We start from the raw sequence: 19,365 nt of genomic DNA, 5'->3' as shown, positions 1-19,365 counted from the left end.
AGGCAATATGCCAAGCACCAGTCTTAGCTACACCGGACTTCACAGAAACCTTTATTGTGGAATGTGATGCTTTAGGAAATGAAATTGGTGTTGTTTTAATGCAAGATGAAAGACCAATTTCTTTCGAAAGTCATCCAATCAAAGGAAAGTATTTACACAAAGCTATTTATGAGAAGGAAATGTTGGCAATACTACATGCACTCAAGAAATGGCGACCCTACCTAATGGGAAGACACTTCAAGGTAAAAACAGATCGTGATAGTCTTAAATACTTTTTCGAAAAAAGATTATCCTCTGAAGAGTAACAAAAATGGGTCACAAAGATGTTGGGTTATGACTTTGAAATCATCTACAAAAAAGGGAAGCAAAATGTTGTGGCAGATGCACTCTTAAGAAAGGATGAGGATGTGGAAGCTTTCTTTTGTGCTATCCAACCAGATTGGATAAATGAAGCAAGGGGTGAATGGAAGAAGGACGAAGAAGTGTGGCAACTCATTCAAAATTTGCAGAAGACACCAGTTCAAACAATATTTCTAGAACTTCATGAGGAAGTAAAAATCATATTGGAGCCTGGAGCAATCACAGAAATAAGAACCCGACAGCTACGAAATTGATCAATTTTAGAGTCTCTCATTAAGTGGAAGAACTTACCTGCTGAAGATTCCACATGGGAGGACAAGAATTTTATACAGAAGCATCAAGAACTACTCAAGCGTTGATGACAACACTTTTCAAAGGAGAGGGGCATGTTAGGTCCCTATACTCCTAGTGTAACCCCTTATTGTTATTAGTACAACCCCCTTATTATATTGTTGTGCCCATGTAGTCCCCATATTGTTATTATTGTGCCCTTACATTATTATTGTTATGTCGGCTTTGATTATATTATGACCTGTTAGACTCCTATATGTAGAAAGGAAGTCTTGTCATTTGTATCATCCAAGAATTGTTCATTTGTGTAATGTAAAGGAGGTTTCCCCCTTGAAAAGGCTTATTTCTAAGGCATTGATCTATCTTTTCTATCTTTTTGTGAGCTAGTTTCATAACATATGTTGCAGTGATGATGTGTTTCCCATCACTTGTTGGAGCAACAATGATATGTTGGCCTTGTTTTCATAGTTGGGGTATTGTTTCCAGTTTGATATAAACTTGATTATCGAGTATGTGTTATAAACTCATGGCAAGTTTGGGATGCTTGGGTCATTAGTTGGTTATGAAATTCAAGCATGTAATTTGCAAAAACAACGTACTATAGGTTGTAGAGGTTGCGGGTGTTGGCTCATTGCTTAAGGCTCCGAAGAACAAAGGTGAAGGAGATGGAAGCGAGACCTTTTCAGGACGCTTGTGATGCAGACAAGGTACATAGAATTGCAGATTATTTTTCATGATTTTGGAGGACCAAAAGTTCCTCATTGGGGAGGATTGATCCAGGTGGCTCCAGACACAGGAAGAAGTCCCAAAGGACTCAGAAAGGGTCAAAAATTAAAGTGATCAGAATGTTGTCGAACCAAGACCAGAGCGTAGATCTTGTCGTCCTTAGACATGGTCTTTGGGAAAGATGAGGATGGAAATGGATGAGATGATAGGGACAAAGCATGAAATTTTATTAAATGGATATAGGTCATTCATCAGTTAGTACATGAGAAGTTGGAGAAGGGTCAGGCTCAATATAAAGCTCGACATGATAAGCATCGATTTGACCATCAGTTTCAAGTTGGTGGCAAGCTATGGCTCCACATCAGCAAGGATATAATGAAGGGAGAAGGGAAGAAATTGAGACCCATTCGATATGGTCCCTTCACCATATTGGCAAAGATTGGAGGCAATGATTTTTGTCTTGACTTGTCTGCTTATATGCAAATATATTCAGTAGTAAATGTTGAAAACCTGAAGCTTTATGAACCTCTATTGATTATGGATACTGAAGAGGTTGCACGGATTCCTATAGTGGAAGATTTTGCACCAGAGTATCTAGACAAGTTGTCTGAAGATATCATACTTGACAAGAAAACCATAACTTCACAATGGAGAGATGTGGAGTACATTTGTGTTGGCTTCAAAGGAATGCATCTAAGTAAAGCTTGATGGATGGAGAAAGAAAAAGTGAGGGAACAATTTCCTCAATTTCCAATAGACTGAAAAGGCTTTTGGTAGTCCAAAATCTCTTTGCGGGGAGGATTGATCTAGGTGGATCTCTAAAAAGTACCAGTGGAATGGTAAGAAGGCACAAAAATCAAAGTGGCAGAAACTATATGAACTTAGCATAAGATCGAATTGCTTGTCATCTTAATTCCAACAGTGTGAATGGAACTCAAATCCGAGTTCCTATGAAGAAGCTAGAACAAGTTAAAGATCAAGTTTGACTTGGACAAGTGGAAGGAGGAAGTGACGTGGCATAACTCTTAGCGAATGGGGAATTGTTAAGTGACAGGCTTCCATTGGTCCCGCATTTCGCTGATCGCAAAAAGGTAGAGGTCGATGGTTTTACAAATCGTCCCCAAGCAAGGGAGGGTGTGATGCGATGAATGTAATCACACATCACACATGGAAGCTCTCTACAGAGTCGGCCTTGGCAGTCAAGGTTGCGATTGCAATATCGCAATCACATATCGCACAGTTCCATGTTCGTAAAACATTAAGATCTATCGGTTCCGCTGATTGCAACACACCGATGCTACCAGATGAAATATGGTATAGAGTGTGGGTTTGAAAACTCACTGGGTCCATCAGATTGCATAATGCAACAACCCGTATGGAGGATCACCCTTGTTCCAACTGATTTCGATTTGCGATGGGTTATCAATGCCGATAAAACTGTCGGGATTCAGGTAATACACAGATTCATTGGGAAACATTTTTAAAATGGTTTTCCTATGTTTAAATAGGTTTTATTACCTGCATATTATTTGCGGCCCTGAGAATCTCTGTTGGAAACACTGCTTGCTAAAACTTGTCATTTGTTGGGAACTTCCCAAAAATTGAAAAGTTAGCCACCAGGATATATATATTGGATTGTCCACATAGGAAAAGAGGGGGAGAAGACTAGAAGATTAGTTCAAAAGCCATTGTGTGTAGCAGACCTTGATCTAGCAGCAGGCTCGGACCTCGACTTGAGCAGCAGGGAGGTTCTGAGAAGGTGCAGAAGGTCTGGTTATCCGAATTGGGTGTTCAGATAAGTGTTTTTGCATGATTTTTTGCCACGTTTTCAGTGGTATTGCCTGTTTCTGAAGTTGGGCTATCCATTCTTTGTCCATCTTCCAGCTTGGAGGTATAAGGATTGTAATTGAATGTTGCTTGTACTTTTATCTCTTTTATGCCACTTAATGAAAGAAGGCCTCCCCACTCCTGAGGAGGGCTCGAAGACGTAGTCTGAATTGGACGAACTCTGTAATCAAATCTTTGTGTCATGGTTTCTTGGTTATCATGTTATTTCTACATTATTTTATGTGCTTTTAAGTTCCATAGTTAATAAGTTCTGTTATATGCAATTCTGATGCATTTATAAGCAAAAGACCTTGGATCAGTTCCCCTAGAAAAATATTTTGCACGTGTGGTTTTTCTTATTGTATGTTTGTGAATGTTGTTCTAAATTATGAATTAAATTATGCAGATCATTAGAGTAGAATTGTGTCTCTTGATTTTAGATTAAATTTATTGATAATTTATAATTCTATCACCATATTTCTACATTGTATCAAAGTAGGATTCACATTAGAACAGGAATTTCGAAGTTGTTCCTTAAGAGGTTCGAATTTGCAGCTTCAGTGTAGCAGGATCTCTTCAAAGTTGGGAGAGTGGCCTTCAATGGAATGAGATTAGAGTATGCCTTGGAAGGAATCTTGAATTTCCCTGCATGGAAGGATCAAATGGAGGTAGCACTTCATGACAATTGATTGCTAGAATACATCAAGAAATATGTCGCAAAACCAGTGGAATTTGATGCCCATAACCTAGCCTAATGGAAAAAATATGTAGCCAAGGTGAGAAGAATAATCTTGGAGGTAGTGTGAGACCACATTGTCTCAAATATCCATGGAAAATAAACTCCTTTCACAATGTGGAAGGCACTAACAAAGCTATTTGAGAATGACATTGATCATAGAAAATTGGCCCTCAAAGACAAAATTTGAAACATCAAGATGCAGAAGAATGACATTATTTCGTAGTATCTCACCATATTTACACAACTTCAGGATGAGCTTGGAAGGGTTGGTGTGAATGTTAAAGAAGATGACCTGGTGAGTCTAGCTCTTCTAGGCCTTCCCAAAAATTGTTACAAATTCCAGGGTTTGGTGAATGGGAGGGAGAAATTACCAAATTGGAAATGCTTGTGGCCCGATTTGGTACAAGAAGAGATTAGGCAAAATACTAGAGATGGAATTTCATCCAGGGGAGAGGATGAAGAAAGTGTTTCATTGGTTGGAAAGGGAAAGAAAGGAAAAGGGAATAAATCTCAAACCAAACCAGAATCCAGCCATGGGGGAAAGAAGAAAGACTTGTCCAATATAAAATGCTTCAATTATCCTAAATTCAGTCACTCTGCTACATAGTGTCCACACAAAAAGTCTATCAAGAATAAATTAGGAGGAGTGACAAGTGAAACCTTAGATTCATAGTTTGAGCTAGACTTCACCCTTATCGCATGCATGTCAAGCACAATGATGGGGAGTGTGTGGTACTTGGACTAAGGTTCCTTTCTCCACATGACAAGGTGTAGAGAGTTTTTCGATGACGTGGAGGAGAAAGATCTCCATATGCATATTAATATTGGGGATGACAGAAGGTACAATGTTATTGGGATTGGTATAGTAACCTTTAAGAGGGAGTTTGGATCCCCTCTTCGCCTCAAATATGTCATGTTTGTTCCAGACCTAAAGAAGAATCTCATCTCTGTAACAGTGTTGGAAGACTGTGGTTATAATGTGATTATTATAGACATATTTGGGCATTGCAACCCCAATCACATATATCCATAAACCAAGGGCTTCTAAACCCCTAAAAGTGTTGTTTCATACCCTAAAGGAACAAGGTTAGTTGATTACATTATTTCCCAGAAGTTCTCCCTCAAAAACTACACAGAACTGGTCAAAACTGGACCATACAAACTGCTCCATGCTGAGGGTGCGATGCATCTCACCTATTACACATGGGGGGTGTGATGCATATCGAAAAGCCCTTCTGTAGGGTGCAATGAGCGAGAGCAGACAAATGGCAGAAGTAGTTTGCTAGGTGGAAACTCAAAGAATCTCCTAGAAACTACTCATTTGACACTTGCCTCTCTGAATTCGCCCAGGGATGAGTAAGAGATCATGAAATCTCCAAGTGGAACCAAGAACTATCAGTGAAATGACACTAATCAAAATCCCAGAAGCTGACTCACTCTCCTGCAAACATCTATATATGGATCCCTCATCTTAGAGATCCAGAGGATGGAATTTTGTAATTTGCAAGGAAGTGTTGTTGGTTTCTATTTGAAGATATTGTTGGGTGATCTTGCTTTGTATGAGGTGAATAGGGCTTTCATGCTGGGAGGATGATGCTGGATCAGATAGCTTGGTTGTAATCCTCTCTTCTACTACTTCTATCAATAAAGCTATTTGAGTTTTCCTCCATATGCTTGTATATCTCTGAATCTTATATTTGTATATGCATTTATGTGGTTAATGTACATCTGATCCTACATTGTTTATGGTTATAGATCTCTATGCTTTGATGGTATTTTGCTGCTTTGACTCTACAGGTGTTCTTTGAAGCGGGACAAGTGAGAAAGGAGTGGTGAAAGCTCTATCAAGGGAGAGAGGAAACGAGCAAGGAGACTAGCGAAATACTGAGGTTGGTACTCTCTGCTTCTCTCTCATCTATCTCTCATAAAGGAAAACACAAGTAACTTTAGTTTGTTTGTTTCTAAGATAGCTACCCGTCTTAGTGGAACTAGAAGCTCTGAATGGACACTAGTTTTCCCGATAACAAAATGGCGACTCCACTGGGGAGCGAATAGTTTGTTTGTTTATTATTGTTGTTTGCTTTATAAACCACAGATAGAGCCTGAAGTTAAGCTAGCTAGCCTTTGAATTGCTTTTGCTATGCAACTGCAAAGTAGATCAACGCTGCTTCAGTCAATCTTCGGGTTGGTTTATGAACTGAACATCTAGCTTACAAACATCCTAAGTGCCCTGGTGGTAGCTCAAATAACCTCATTAGATCAGCCCTTATACTTTGTGTTTACTGACAATCATTAACTCAGCCTAAACCCCTGAGCTTAGCTGCAAACTGTGAGTGAAAACCAAGCTTAGTCTCGTCCCTGGACCATCGCACTGTCTCTTCTTGGCAACCTGGATGCATCACACCTCCCATGTATTGTAGGTGAGATGCATACCTATTTCCCTGTGTTACAGGTGCGATGATTGACTAAGACTGTTTCTGCCTCCAGATTTTGGTTTTTTCTTCATTGTCTTTAGATTTATTCAGTAGTTTTGCTATCTATGATCAGTATATCATTGTCGAAACCATCTTCCTTTGCATTATTTTAGCCTCCATCATAAGGAATTGTGAATGTTTTTTTATGTATTTTTCATCATTTACAGTTCTCCTTTGCAAATAGTAGCTTAATCGAACTGTCGTCTTTTGATTTGAAAATGTCGCAAGTGTTGTTCTCAGTCAAGAAAAAAAGTGTCATAAAGTCTTCCTCTTTCAGATAGTCGATTACACTTTTGCCATTATATTTGATTTGAATTAATAGTATTTCAAGTGTTGAGAACAGTTTTAAATTTGAAATCGCAAAGTGTTGTCTTAGCTTTCCTTTCATTTTTTTGAAGAGAAAATTGTTAGTACTGTCGCTTTGAAAGAAAATAATTCAAATCTGTACTTAGTTTTTTTTGTCATTCTCACATTAAGGAAATTGAAGAACAATACATGCATGTGCATTTGCATTTAGACTGCATGCTGAAATTGATTTAGGAAAAGTGCATCTAGTGTGTTCTCTTTGCTCTATGTTGAAAGAATTTCATTTCTCTTTCCTTAGCAGCTAGGATTTTCATTTAAAAAAGAAAGTAAATGACTGTTTATCATCTTAGATTGCATATTTAGGAATTGTATATCTACATCACGCGGTGAACCTTAAAGGCAAACTTCTTAAGAAAGATCAACTATAAAATAAACCTCAATGAACATAAAAAACGCTTTGAAACGTAACGCACAACATTTAGAAGTCTAGGCTAGAGATGTATTCCAGCGTCGTAAAGCCTGGTAACTATCTCTTTCATCGTACGTTGGGTGATTCCTCCTCTTTGAGACAACAAGTGCCAATACGGACTTGTGCTCCCACGTACCGTCGAGTATATATTGGGAGACCACAATAGGCTACATCCTTTATCCTTAGGAAGCTATGTCTGCCGCCTTATCGATCGTAATTCATTGAATACAGTATTCGGGAAGATTGACTGTCATACCATAAAAAGTATTCTGCAGTTTTGCGATTGGTTTGGTAATCCCTCTGCCTAGATTTCTAGAGTAGTCACTTTCGTCCCTTTTCAGACTCCTTAAAAGAAAAGGTACATCTGAGAACTTGTCACTTCAAGCTCATTAAAAATTGAAGGCGACTAGAGTCATCTTTAGCTTTTTCTCGACTCTTAAAAATTGAAAAAGCAAGTTGTGTCAAAGCGTCATAAAATTCATTTAATTCGAAATAAAATTTTCCCCTTTTTTATTTTGAGTTGATAAAGAAATCTACAATCGTGGAAGAAAGTCAATCAAAACCCCATCGTTCGCGGAGACTAATGAGTCAACCGTCTTTGACTCTGGAAACGAAACCATCCCGGGCAAAGAGTTCTCGTTTAACTGAGTCCAATACACCTGATTTATTTGAAACTTGTGTTTCAACATCGTCAGAGACTACAGTTACTCCAATTATTTCTGGTACCCTTGCCTCTACAGAGGAAGTTCCACAGTTACAAGAGGACATTAGAACTGATCCTAGTGTAATGGTAAACACTTCTATTCTTGAACTAGCTCAATCTAGGGCTGATTCGGAAAGTGTCACCCCTCCAACATTTGTCGCTGCAGAGTCTATAACTTCTTTGGCACCAGAAATATTTTACGGACCTCGCGGTCTACCTCTTCCACCTGGATTGATTGCTATAGAAGAGATAGTGGAGGATCTTCCACCCAGTACTCTAGTGCATTTTGGAACTGGGATCCACTTACATCCTTCTACTATAGAAGTTAGTTCTTTTTCATCGCAAGTTCCTATCGAATCACTAAGAAATCTTTTGGATAGACTAAACATGTCTGAACAACCTTCAACATCTAGGACTGTGTCAACAGACACATCTACAATGGAGCTTCCTGCTGCCATTCCTACGATGATTGCTGGTATACCATCTGTCCTGGCAAGTTATCAACAACAAGCTGGAGTCCAATCAGGGACTGTTTCGACGACATGGTCAGTTCCTATTTCTTCATCCAGATGCTCATCTCGTATTTCTTATGTTGAAACTCAACAATTCAATCTGATGTGTCTTCAAAGGCCAATCTACCCTTTAAGTACCAGATTGCAACCATATGGGGGGCAGTATGCCTTTTCATTGTTCCCTCTTGGAGAACAACCATATGAGAGTTTACAACAAAGTTCAAGTCAAACTGGAATTACATCTAGCAGTTGGGTACCAATACTGCCTCAACAACCAAGGGTTGTATATTCAATGCAACCAATCCATCCTATGTCGAATATTCCCACTACACCTACTATTGTGATGTATCGCAAGTACAAACACTACTTTTTGTATGTCAACCTTAAGTTTCTCAGGTTGCAATGTAATAGCCTCTCGTCTCAGCGATTCAATCACAACCTCAGGTTGGTGCCTGTTTATCTGGAGTGACTTGGGCTCAAATAGGTACTATGACTCCTCATCTTGGTCAATCATCCAGTATTGGGCAAGAGAAAATGGTCCAACAACCATGGCTGGTTCAATACCAACAACCGCAATTCCAGCAATCATAAAAAGGACCTAAGCAACAAGTCTTTGTAAGTAATGGGCAATCACATTTTTAAAGTGATTATCAACAACCATACTATAATGGTTATGCCCATCAACCTTATCAAAGTTACCAACATCAGATACATTATGCTGGTATGCAAAGACCTACTGCTTAGGCGATTCCATCTTATCTTGGGTATGCTTCGTCTAACCTAAATCAATAGTTGCCCTTTATAGCAACTCTAGAATTACTAGATATAAATTGGCTGACGAATGATCTAGTTTATTACGCCCCTTGGTGGCCTGTGATTCCTCATAAACTTCCCTCTGATATTTCTAAATTCAATGGAAATCCAGGTGAAGATCTGTCGAATCATGTGATGACATTCCATTTGTGGTGTTCATCCAACACCCTGAATGATGATTTGATCAGGCTTCGCCTTTTTCAGTGAACGTTAATAGGTCCGGTAGCTAAATGGTATATAGAATTGCCTAGATCTTCATTCGATAACTTCGACACCCTTTCCACCACCTTTTTAAGCCATTTTTAGTTACCAATAAGGTACAAAACAGGAACGGAGCTTCTTACCAATTTTAAGCAGACGACATCCACTCACATATCTGATCATATTCATGAGTGGCGATGTCGTCGTCGAATGGTAAAAACATATGTTCCTGATCAGGTACTAGCTAAATGGTTTATTAAGTCATTGTTACCTTCTATTACAGAAGATGTGGCTAAGGGGGGAGTTGTCACTGAAGAGCAATTCATTGCTCATGCGCAATATCTAGACTTGATCTATACTCAGTCTGGCACGCTCTATGACAAAATTCCTGATGCTCCTAGACCAGAGTTTTCCATTCCTCCTACTCCTAAATCAATCAAGGACTCTCATGTCGGCAACGACATGATTAGCACCTCAAGTACGCAAACTGCAAAGGCCTCATCTGGTAAAGCCCTTGCAGTTTCTAGTAAAAAGGCAAATGATAAACTTCCTGCCTTAGAGGTTAATGCCATGTCGACCGACAAAGGCAAAGAACCGAAGCAACTAGGGGGCAAGAAGAAAGGGAAAAGCAAAAAGAAGAAATAGGATGATTCACCTCCTGAAAAATCTTCTGAAAACCCTACTGGGCAAAAGAAACCTCGTTATCCATGTTACATATGCGACAATGAGCATTTCACGAAAGATTGTCCACATAAATCTAAGGTTATGAAATTTTTAAAAACTTTAAATACCCCAACGGTGTAGACTAATCCATTTCCGAGCCTAGAAATAAACCTGGTTGCCGGTGATCGTGCTTCCCCATCCCAAGTTCTTATGTTATCCATCTCAAAATAGCAAAATGATGCTTTGATATCAACAAGGAATAAAGATTATGGAAATCCACAGTCGTCGAATGGAAAGGCTACAGATCAACCCGGTAGTTCGAAAACAACTTCGCTAGAAGTTGTTCCACCAATCATTCTTGAATTAATAATAAAACCGCTTAAGGGAGTAGTACATAAATCGACGTTTAATCCTTGTGCTCGAGTAGCACAGAATTATAATATAGTGGAGGATCTAGCCCAATCGCCACCCGCTATGTCGACACTTGAAGTACTGCAAAATTGCCACTCCCAAAAGCAGGCTTTGTTATCAGCGATAGGTGGGATTGATCCAGCGGATTCCAATCTAGTGGACTTTAATCATAAAGGATATGAACCTCAATTACCAGCCCAGCTCCCTTTCCTCATACAGGTAAAAGCCCTCAACAAAACTGTTCATTAAGCAATCATTGACGAGGGGGCATCTACCTGTATTATGTCAATGAGTTGCTGGAAAATTTTAGGCTCTCCACCCTTGTCACGATCATCAATGACATTAAAAACGTTCGATGGAAGAACATACATGCCGTATGGGATATTAAGTAACTTGCAAGTCAAACTGGGGGGCAAGATAGTAGGAATTGAAATCGAGGTCATTGATGGAAACCTTGACTACAATATCCTACTGGGCAGACCCTGAATTTATGCTATGGCTGCTATTGTGTCAACATATTTTAGAAAGATTGCATTTCCCTTCAAAGGTGGAATTACAATCATTTACCAACTAACCTTCCTCCCCAATAGTTCGCAAGTTACCGGAAGCATTCCATTGAACCATGGAAGCTCTCAATCGCTTCAAAATATCGGAGTAGGTCTCCTAAAAGACTCATCTTTGATGGGTACTTTTGCCCTCCTGCCTCCGAGTAATTGTTGGAAGTTGCCATGGTGGAAACCTGTCACATGATATCTTCTACATCAACAAAGATGAAGAAGAACTCTGAACATTTTGATAGTGTGGATCATCGGTAGGTATTGCCTCCAAGCCCTACCATACTTACATCATCTGACGATAAATTCAGTGATGTTGTACATTATGTAATGGGGGCATTGGAACCAGATATTTCCTTCATGACCCCTTATGTGTTGTGATCAAGGGTCACCAGAGAATAGTTAGTTGACTGGTGTCAACCTTGTTAAAAAATGAAACCAAGGATCTGAGCAGAATTCCTTGTCTTGTGTCAAGCTCGTTAAAAAATGAAACAAGGATGAGCAAAGTTCCAAATCAAGTCTTTCACTTGATCTCGTAAAGGAACCTTCATTCCATCCACCTAATTACCAAGTAATCTGGTGAATGTAACGAAGTTTAGGGGGGCATGCACCCTTGTCTATTTTGCGAACAAACCCAACTGTAGAGATAAGTTTCCTTGTAAGTTATGTGATCGGTCTGAGTGACCTTTCACCTTTGTCTATTTGGCGGACAAAGTGTAGGAAGTGTTTTATCTAAGTATTGACAGAAAATCATACTGCTTAACCACAATACGTTTCCATATGGTTACTAAAGACTTTTTATGCTGGGGGCATGCAAACCTTTTTATACAAGCGAAAATGACCAATTTCATTTTTTAACTTTTTAGCTTTATAGTTTGGTCATTCCTAGCTTACATAAAAAGGAAAAACGAGCAGTTTTACGTGAAGTTCAAGCTTGTTAAAAATTAAACCTAGCCACGAGTAGTTTTACGCGAAGTTCAAGCTCATTAAAAAATAAACCTAGCAATGAGCAAATGTTCCCCTAGAGTTTAAGCTCATTAAAAAATGAACCCACCTTCGGTAAATAACCATTGCGATCGCATAATTATCAGCTTTTGAGCCTTGGTTGTGTTCTTAACATCACCTCCACTCTTTTTAGCCGATCATATGCTTCCATTTGATTGTTTACCCTTTTGAGGAACAGTTGTGACGAGTGATTCTATTAGCCACCTTCTTTACACTGTCATGATTGAAAAAGTTCCAAACCTTACCTGGAACCAGCTGCTATCTGAAAATATCACTTGTTCCTTAAAAAATGAGTCTCCTTTAAGCTCTTTTCATTTGACTCGTAAAATATGAAAAGATTGCCGAGCAATTGGCCTCTCTAGCTCGTTAAAGCAATCAAAAGTGCCATCCCTCCTCTAGATTTTAATCTTTTTGGACCTGAGGGATCTTTACACAAAAAGATTTAGCGCTTGTCTTGTTTAGCTCATTAAAACTATCGAAAAGTCATCCCTTTTGTATTATTTTATACTTTTTTGGACTTAAGGGATTACATTACGAAAAATGACTACTGGAGTTGCCTTTCCGTCCCTTTTTAGTCTCTCTAAAATTAAGAAGGACCGAGTTATATTTGTCCTTAAAATCGTTAAAACAATAGCGACAAACTTGTCCATGCAGACAAGAGCGAGTTTCACTGTCGCTAGGCTCGTTAAAACATAGTGACAGGTTTGCCCGAAGGGAAAATTATAGAACAAGCATATGTTATCCTCCTCAAGCTTGACAAAAATAAAGAGGTATTGGTCAGCAATGACTGGGGAAAAAGGGAAGAAAACTTGAATAGCTTCATTGGTAGCAGGTCGCTCTTGAACATGACACTTTCACTCCATCACCATGATTGAGTTGGGTTGGGTTATTTCGTTCACCGGTCATATCACCATTGGTCTGTCGCACCATCCATTTTGGGGTTAGCGCTACCAATCCATTTCAGTGTCGCTGATATGTTCAAGAGAAGTCGCTTAGAGAATTCACCAACCCAGCAAACACCTCATCCGCTGCAATACCTTCACTCTCCATTTTTCATGACCACCACCCTGAACCTTGTATCATTAGATCGTTTTCACCTCCACAAAATCATTTGCTCCGTTTCATGTCGTAGATGTGGGATTCATTAAGGCCCTCCTATGATGGGTCACTTCTTGTCGACATCAGCTCATTATCCAAGAAGTTTACTTAGGAACAACCCTTTCAATACTTTGAAGCTTGCATGCCTCAATGGCAAGTTTCTCACTTCCGGCGACAGGTTTACATCAATGGCCTTCAACCGAAAGATTTTGCTTGGTGTTTGACATCAAATCATGTATTCACAACACATGAAGTGTACTGCAGTACCTTGAGGGTCATTATCATTATCGGTGATTCCTCTCGTGCCTGTTAACAGCTTACATCATTGGCTGGTAATCAGGCGATGTCTTTCCATGTTCAACACCAGAACATCTTTTCACATGGATCGACTTGTACTTCGGGCGAAGATTGAACGAGTTTGAAGACCCCGGATCTAGTTTCATCCATCCAGGATGTGATATATTCAGGAAAATAAAGACATCAAATGTACATCACAACTACACAAATAATCATCCAAACTAAGGGATGATGGCTCTACCAGAATCATCAGTCTGCCACACAGACGATTGTCTATCTTATGTACATGAAAATGAATTTATAAAGCTGAGCATGGGAATGCCCGCCTCAGCTAGATCATGAAAATATTATGAAGATAATGTATTGTATTGTATCTTATTACAGGACACCTTCCAGTTCGAAAAACCTCGGATCCTCATTATAAAGCATTTCACCCAACATCAGAAGATTTACGACCTCATGCTTTAGGGGGCAACTGTTATAGACATATTTGGGCACTGCAACCCCAATCACATATATCCATAAACCAAGGGCTTATAAACACTTAAAAGTGTTGTTTCATACCCTAAAGGAACAAAGTCGGCTGATTACATCATTTCCCAGAAGTTCTCCCTGAAAAAACTACTCAGAACAGGTCAAAACTGGACCATACAGACTGCTCCATGCTGAGGGTGCGATGAATCTCACCTATTAGACATGAGGGGTGCGATGCATACTAAAAATCCCTTCTGTAGGGTGCGATGAGCGAGAGCAGACAAATGGCAGAAGCAATTTGCTAGGTGGAAACTCAAAAAATCTTCTAGAAACTGCTCATTTGACACTTGCCTCTCTAAATTCGCCCAGGGATGAGTAAGAGATCATGAAATCTCCAAGTAGAACCAATAAATATCAGTGAAATGACACTAATCAAAATCCCAGGAGCTAACTCACTCTCCTACAAACATCTATATATGGATCCCTCATCCTAGAGATCCAGAGGCTGGAATTTTGTAATTTGCAAGGAAGTGTTGTTGGTTTCTCTTTGAAGATATTGTTGGGTGATCTTGCTTTGTATGAGGTGAAGAGGGCTTTCATGCTGGGAGGATGATGCTGGATCAGACAACTTGGTTGTAATCCTCTCTTCTACTACTTCTATCAATAAAGCTATTTGAGTTTTCCTCCATATGCTTGTATATCTCTGAATCTTGTATTTGTATATGCATTTATATGGTTAATGTACATCTGATCCTACAATGTTTATGGTTATATATCTCTATGTTTTGATGGTATTTTGTTGCTTTGACTCTACAGGTGTTCTTTGAAGCGGGACAAGTGAGAAAGGAGTGGCGAAAGCTCTATCAAGGGAGAGAGGAAACGGGCAAGGAGACTAGCGAAAGACTGAGTTTGGTACTCTCTGCTTCTCTCTCATCTATCTCTCATAAAGGAAAACACAAGTAACTTTAGTTTGTTTGTTTCTAAGATAGCTATCTGTCTTAGTGGGACTAACAGCTCTGAATGGACACTAGTTTTCCCGATAACAGTGATCTTCAACAAATAGAAAGAATTCCTGAGACACATAGCCACAAGACAAGTGAAGCAGATAAGGGTTCGTGTGAAGAACCTTTGAAAATTGGATGTTGAATATTGTGCTGCATTAAACAGTTGTAGGTTTTAACCCTGTACAGAAATTACATGCAAACAAATTCCTCAAACAGAAAAAATAAACAATGGTGAGAACATAAAACAAATATACATAGAGATTTTCCACTATATTCCTAAACTGGGATTACCATATTGAGTTTTCATTATATTCCTTTCAATCTTAAAATACATATATAAACATGAGAAAGCATTCATAAACCCCAACCCACTAACACATACCAAACATTCTTCCACTTGTTTTTTTCTTTCCACACAGGGGTTCATAGGATAGCTTAGTCATTGGTCTAGCCCTACAATGCCCATTGTTTCTCTACACCAAGAAAACTTCTCAATGCTCACATAATTTGTCAATGCATTTGCAACATTCTTCAAAGTGTCCACCTTTACCAGCAACACCTTTTTGTCCTCAACCATATCCCTCACAAAATAATATTGAACATCAATGTGCTTTGTCTTTGAAGGATAAGCAGGGTTCTTTGTCAAGAAAAGTTCACTTTGGCTGTCATAGTCTATCCTTATAGCTTGTTGTACAAAACCCATACTTGAACAAAATCTTTTCCACCAAACTACTTCCTTTCTTGCATGAGTGGTTTCCATGTATTCAACCTCTGTAATTGAAAGTGCCACTACAGATGGCCTCTTAATCATCCAACTGACTTCTCCTCCAAATAGGTTAAACACATACCCACTTGTAGATCTTCTTTGATCCAGATCTCCAACCCAGTTTACATCAAAAAAGCCATGAATGTCCAAACTCTGTCCAATCCTAGTCTTCCTTGGTAGCATAAACCATAATCACTAGTACCACACAAATAACCTAAAAACTCATTTCACAGTTGTCCAATGCTCCTTCCCTGGTTTTGACATAAACCTGCTCAATACTCCCATTGCATGTGCAATGTCTAGTCTGGTGCATACCATTGCATACATCAAGCTACCAAATGCACTTGCATATGGAACACATAACATGTTCTCTTCCTCTTCTTGTGTCTTAGGACACTGCTCAACATATAAATTTACACCTATAGGAATAAGAACCTTCACTAGTTTACTATCATGCATATTAAACATCTACAATGTTGTCTCGACATACTTCCTATGGTTTAACCGAAGTGTCTTCTTTTCTCGATCGTGTTTGATTTCCATTCCCAGTATATAGTTTGCAGCACCAAGATCCTTCAAGTCAAATTTGGAGGAAAATTGGGTCCTCAAATCCTAGATAGTTTTTTTGTCATTTCCAATCAACAACATATCATACACATACACGACCAAATAAATAATATAATCACTAATTAATTTAAAATAACATAGTGATCCACTTAACTTTTAGTGAAGCCAAGTCCCCATATATATGTATCAAATTTCCGATACCACATCCTTGGTGATTGCCTTAACCCATACAAAGACTTTTTTAACCTGCATACCAATTCTTTCTTACCCTTCACTACAAAGCCTTCAGGTTACTTCATGTAGAACTCTTCTTCCAGGTCTTTGTGAAGAAGTGTTGTCTTCACATCCATTTGTTCTACCTCAAAATAAAAAGCAACAATGACAGATAAAAGTAATCTAATAGAAGATAACTTGGAAACAGGAGAAAAAATATCACCAAAATCAATTCCCATCACTTGGGAATAACCTTTTGCTACCCACCGAGCTTTGTATTTCTCCACCTTGCCTTCTGAATCTCTACCTAAACGCTTGATGAACGATATTTGGTACATCATCTAGCTTTTTGACCAACTTTGTAAAACAAAGATTTTGTGTTTTCAATCCATTTGCAACCAAAACATTGAGAGTAAGGATATTTGTGGTAGAAGCAAAGGAGGGGCAACCCTCCTGAAGTAAACACCACCCTTACAAGCTGAGTGGCCAAAGGTAGCCAAAACGCTATGCTACAAAATGGTATAGATCAAGAGTAAGGCATAGTATTCCTATGTATAAATTAACTCTTCATATTACTAAATTAATAATTACACAATTCGATAAAAGGAATCTCTTAAACATTTATTGTGGCTCTTAATTAAATATTGTTTTTTAGCATAGGTATTAAAAATCATCGTGATAGTAATTTTGGGGTGATTGGCAATTTTTGAACCTTTTGAATGTGTTTTACTTATAAGCATTAGGGGAATTTTGATGTCTAAAAGGGGCCTCCTAAGGAAATTATAAAATAATATTGGAAACAATAAAATAAGATTAGATTGCATCATCTAATTTTAGAGGAAAAAAGAAAAACTATTTTTTCAACTTGTATTTTCAACTTATCTCCCTATGGATTTATTCAAATTTCAAATGGGAACACTCGTTGGATGCATAATTTGATTCCTCATCCAAGGAGTACCCATGTTGCATACTTTCGATGGACCTTGCTACACGAAAAATGATAAATACATGAAAAACATTATTGCAATCACGTTTTTCGTGTATTTCTCATTTTTCTTGTAGCAGGATCCATCGAAAGTATACAACATGAGTACTCCTTAGATGGGGAATTAAATTTTGCATCCAATGAGTACTCACCCTCGAAATTTGAGTAAAATCTTAGGGAAATAAGTTGAAACTACAAGTTGAAAAGTAGTTTTATTATTTTATAATTTTTCAATCTTTTTACTTTTTACCGAGAAAATGGTGAATCATCCCCTTGGTTGACATCATCATCTTGAATCTTATTGGTTCTTATAAAGTTTATTTTGGTTGTACATTTTTATTAGGAGACTCATTTTATATCTCAAAATAATAAGTTATTTTATTAGTAGAAATATAAGTTTTTATATATTTTAATGGAAATAATATGTTATTGCATTAACATTAAAAGAATTGTTTACTATTTTTTCGAGTTATTAATAGTTTAGTTATACTAGATTCAAGGTTAGTGATGAGCCCCAAAAATGTACAATTATTTGGGCTCATTCAACCTCCTAATTTGGCTTAGTCCACCATTCTCATTTGTTTATTGCATGTTTTTGATTATTTTTATGTTAATAGAGTGAATTTGGTTAGTCATTATGCCAACAAGTCTAATGGGTGCTTTGTGTAGCCTTGTTGGTCAACTTGGAGACAAAATTGAAGGTCTTAATGAGCACTTGGCAGCCAAATTCGTGGGAGAACAAGCTAGAGGATTTGTAGGAAGGTGTCCCCCTCATTTATGGACCCTTACCTCGAATTCTCCACCATCAGCTCGGAGTTCAAAGGCCACCAAATTAATGAGCACAAGGGCAGCCAAGCAAGTCAAGTTGGACTACTGTTAACTCCAAGTCTTGGGCAGCCAAGTCCCTAACTTTTAGGAGGACTGTTGGGTCCTCAAATTGTATAAATAAGAAGGCTTGGGGCCTCATTTTGGTTAGCTAGTGGGTAGTCATTTTGTGTAGCTAGTTAGTCAATTTGGGGATAGCTAGTTAGTCAATTTGGTTAGTCATGTTGTAGCTCGGTTTTTGCTCCTTGTAAGCCAATTTTGGCATGTCATTAGATTCATGATTATTCAATAAAGACAGGCAGCTTTTGATCCACTTCTGCATTTTTAAGAGAGCAATAGACCTCCCCTGTTTTGTAATGTTAAATTCTTTTTGTTTCAGCACTTTAGTTCATTGCTTTACCATGCAATTCCAAATTACAGGTTTGCTGAGTTAGTTTTATGAGATTGAATGAGTTTAGCTTATGGTTGAATTGTTTTCGGTTGTTTAGTTAGATTAGCAGGTTGATAATACATTGGAGCTCCAAGGAAAAAGGTTGAGGAAGTCTCCACTGCCATCTCTGGTTGGAGATTGGAGTGCAGCCTATACCAACCACAAAAATACGTAGTTCTTCACTTTATACATGCTGCAACATAGTCTCGTTTATGATAGATCTTTCCATGCACTTCACTCTTGCACCATACACCTTCATCACAGCTTCATGCACATTCCTCTACATGCTTTATACTGGTGTTCATTGGTTCACCTTCCAACTCCTTCATTACCACGTAGCTTCATCCGTTTGTCCTTTTGTTGATCCCATCCTTCTATCCATCACCCACTTCATACACTCGTTCTCCATCCTACCTCTCCACTCCTGAGCCATCACCAGCCTTATTCCTACCTTACACATCTCCCCCTACCATTCCATCACTCCTCCATCACTTCAAACACCCATGGTAGGCCATTCTGTAGCAATTTGTAGACATCCTGTAGAAACCCCTGCGTATCCTGTAGAAGCCCCTACAGACATCCTGTAGGAGGCCACTCACTCGGTTGCTGAGCTTCTGAACGTGAGGAACCTCTGTGGACTGATGCTAAGGAT

The sequence above is a fragment of the Pinus tabuliformis genome, chromosome 6, assembly GCF_031772625.1.
Source record: "Pinus tabuliformis cultivar Carrire ecotype Pingquan chromosome 6, CPIR1, whole genome shotgun sequence".
NCBI lineage: Eukaryota > Viridiplantae > Streptophyta > Pinopsida > Pinales > Pinaceae > Pinus > Pinus tabuliformis.
This window is presented reverse-complemented; position numbering follows the sequence as displayed.